Here is a 4,148-nt window from a genome sequence, read left to right as displayed (position 1 = left end):
ATTTCTGTAGTATTTGCCATTAAGCACAACTTGGTTGTCTCCTCTTCATCGCATGTGCTACTTGTTGTCTCGTCCTATGGGACATCCCACACTATGTAGGCCTTCTTGGATTTGAAGTCCCAGGGGTTGCTTTTATCATGTTCAACCTTCTTAAGGTGGGTCCGACATTGGTATTTCATATGGCCCGGCTTGCCACACTCATGGCAAATGAGGCGATCTTTGGGAGCTTTGCCTCGTCTGGTTGAATAAGCTGCCTCTTTCTTTTAAAAGCGCTTAAAACCTCATTTCTTCTTGAGAAACTTCCCAAATTTTCTGACCATGAGGTTTAAGGTTTCATCATCAAGTTCAGACCCTAAATCATCATCAAGTTCAGACCTTGAATCATCATCGTCTCTCTCTTCTTGTGATTGTGAATATTTAGCTTTTAGAGAGATCCCCTTTTTCTTTCAGTCTGAATCTTCATGCATTGTTAAGCGTCCTAACTCAATTTCGTGTTCCAGGAGTTTTCCAAAGAGAGTTGCTAGCGACATTGTGTCCAAGTCTTTCGACTCCATAATTGTGGTTACCTTGGGCTGCCATTTCCTATCAAGACAATGCAATATTTTGTTAGTAAGTTCACCAATAGCAAAACTCTTATCTAATGCAATTAAATGGTTAACAATATGGGTGAATCGTTTCTGCATCTCTTTAATTGACTCATTTGGAAACATACAAAACAACTCATATTCATGGGTTAACACATTCAATCTTGCATGCTTAACCTCACTTGTGCCTTCGTGAGTTACTTGCAAAGTATCCCACATTTCTTTTGCATTTAGGCATTGTGACACCTGAAAGAATTCATCGTATGATAAGACAGAGGTTATAATGTTCTTTGCCTTGAGATTGTGCTGGACTTTACGTCTTTCTTTATCAGTCCATAATCCATTTGGTTTTTCTTTGGGTTCACCATCCACTAAGTGAAGTGGAGTAAAAGTCCCATTGACAACAGAGTCCGAAATCTCTGTGTCTATAGCCCCTATAAAGATTCGCATGCACACCTTTGAGCAGGCGTACCCTTTGCCACTGAAAGTCGGAGGGCGGTTGATGGATGCGCTATCAACGTCGAAAGGGTTAGTGGAACCCATAGTGATTAATCCCTCAGATCAACGAATTTAGCGGCCAATCTAGCACCTTCATACTAGCTCTGATACTACTTGTTGGGTACTAGTTAGGTAAGATTACACTTAGAGGGGGGTGAATAGGTATAGAGGATCACTAATCCCGCTTTTCCGATATTTGTGTAGAATACAAAGCTGCTGCAGTTAATCGATTATCAACAGGATTAATCGATTAAGGACAGTTCACTTAATCGATTACAATCAGCATGTTAATCGATTATACTGGTTGTTATTCTTTTGAAAAACAATTTTCTTGCTTTGCAAAATAGTGATGAATCTAGATCTTTACTAACTCAATATTGATTAATGATTATCAACAAATTAACAACAACTAACACTCAATCATAGAATGTAATTTCAACACAGAAAGCAGTAAAGATTGAATCTTAAAGAGATAGGGAAAGAGAAGATTGTGCTCAAGGATTTTATCCTGGTTCGTTTGCGGGTCCACTTGCAAACTATATCCGCGCCTCCCGGTTAATCTGAGAGATTTTTCTTCCCTAATCAGAAATGTAATTTACAATCACACTTCCAATACAATGAGACAGAAACTTCCTTCTTGAGACCGATGAGCCACAAAGCCCGGTTTGACCCCTTATCTACGCCTACTTGGATACCACACCGTTCACGCAATTTGGCCTCATCCGAAACTCTTGCTCGAATTAAGACTTTCTATCTAATGAAGACTCCTAATTCTCAACATGTGATGATACCACATCACGAGATCTAATTAAAACGGTTAGTTTTGTTGAGACTTGTTTAATTAAGATTACAAATTCGAATTTCAATTCAAACAATAAATTAAGTGTTTTTATGAGTTACAAACTTGATATCGTGACATTGAAAATATTTTCCTGTATAAAGTTTGTTAATTGACAAGGGGGATGAATAGATCTCCTCTATTTTCACCCATTTAAAATTCATGTAGATACAGAAGAGGGAATCCTATAAGAGTGGGTTTAATAATTATGAAAAATAAATATTATCGTAATCAATCTTCTAAAAAAATCTTCAAATTATTTAAAAAGGAATTTTGTTATTTTTAAGAGTGTAGTATTTATTTTCCCAGCAAAACTTAGCATATATTAAGTATTATAAGAATTATGTGCTTTGTAACAACAGAAGTAACTGTGTTTTTTCTTTACTTATACAGGGTCATGAAGTCTTCAAGAACAAACACTTGATCCTATTCATTTCGAGCCTCGACAACATTGAAAATGAGATTTCCCTTTTGAATTTTATCTGACAGATTGCAAGAAAATCAAAAGGAAGTAATAAAAGGGTTCGAGAAAGAAGATTTCAAAATTTTGTGGATACCCATTGTGGATGCTAATTGGGACGAAAATCTCAAGAACAGACTATATAGCATGAGGAAGAATAGCATCAAATTCTATGTTGTTGACAACTTCACTAATTTACCAGGCCACAAGATAATAACAGATCCTGAAAGATTAGGTTTTGTTGGTAACCTTATTATTACAGTGTTGGATCCTCAGGGAAAGATATTAAATAAAAATGCATTGGACTTGATTTTCAAATGGGGCATTGATGCATTCCCATTTAGAGAAAAAGATGGTATTGATATTACTTTGAAATGGAAGTGGCTTTGGGATGTGCTCAAAAAAGTAATTCCTGGACTAAAGGTAACCTTAATTTGTTTTTTATATCCGTGTACAGTGCACATTTATTTATCTACTTAATATAGTGATATATAAAAAGATACATGTTATAACCCAACCTCGTAGGACTTTTATAAATTTATTAATTTCAATGATTATGTAATTTTAATTAAAAAAGTCTTATTTCGAATTTATTTTATATGTAATACTAATGGGCAAAAGGTTAAAATTACATATTAATAGGCAAGTAGAAAAACACTAATAAATGTATTGTTGCAAAACTATTATTCAATCAACAAGGTGTTGGTTTAGTGGTATACTAAATCTCTAGAATAACTAAAATATCAAATGTTCAATTTCTATGAGCGACACTTATTACGACAGACAATCATATAACCCAAAAGAATTAATTCCTTAGCCATAGGGTGAAAGAATATTATTGGTAGTATAAATAAAATGTTATTTATAATTATATATACCCAAAATGAAATTAAGTATTTTTACCATTTGAATCAGATCAAAGAAGACAGATACATCTTCATATACGGCGGTACCAACAATAAGTGGATCCAAGACTTCACAATCGAATGGGATAGTTTCAAAAGGGATTATGATATCAACCGTGAAGAGATTATAATAGATCATTATCAATTGGGTAAGGATGGCCCCAACAAGGTTCCAAGTTTCTGGATTGGGGTTGAATGGAATAAACAAAATAAGCTCAGACAACAAGAAATTGTAGATTGTGAGATTCAAGAAATTATAAATAGCTTGTTTTGCCTTAAAAGAGATCCTCAAGGATGGGTCATTCTTAGCAAAGGGTCTAACATAAAGCTTCTTGGTCATGGTGAAGCTGTGTATCAAACTGTGCGTCAGTTTCAATATTGGAAATCTAATGTGACACTAGAAAAAGGATTATTTGACATTGCATTCAAAGAGTACTATGATACTAAGATTAAAGAGATATCTACTTTGGAACCATGCTCAGTCAATTTTGATAACTTTTCTTCAAGTGTTATAGCAACCGTAACATGCCCAAATCCCACTTGTGCACGTCTCATGGAAGTGACACCCGTTAATTGCAAGTGCTACCTTCAGGATGATCCAAACAATTGTGGCTGTAGATTCAAAAGAAGAAGAAACATCTAACTGATTTAACTTTGAAGTGCTGGCGATAATTTTTATGTGTGCAAATTAAATAAATTCATGGTGTGATTTATATCTGCCCACCTTGTTCCCTTGAATTGTAGAAGCAAAATGATGGCTTCATTATTCTGTCTCATTTGAAATTTCATTTAATAAAAAATTTTATGCATGTCTCATATCAGATGTTTGATTTCTTTTATGTGTATATGTAAGAGACTGAATA

General features: G+C 34.6%; 1 pseudogene; it reads left to right on the top strand.

Moving 5' to 3' along the window:
* Window positions 1–318: 318 nt before the first annotated feature.
* LOC109340957 lies at window positions 319–3,928 on the top strand (annotated as a pseudogene).
* The last annotated feature ends 220 nt before the right edge of the window (window positions 3,929–4,148 follow it).

The sequence above is a fragment of the Lupinus angustifolius genome, unplaced genomic scaffold (genome assembly GCF_001865875.1).
Source record: "Lupinus angustifolius cultivar Tanjil unplaced genomic scaffold, LupAngTanjil_v1.0 Scaffold_303, whole genome shotgun sequence".
Lineage (NCBI taxonomy): Eukaryota > Viridiplantae > Streptophyta > Magnoliopsida > Fabales > Fabaceae > Lupinus > Lupinus angustifolius.
Note: the sequence above shows the minus strand (reverse complement) of the source record. Positions and strands in the feature narration are given on the sequence as shown.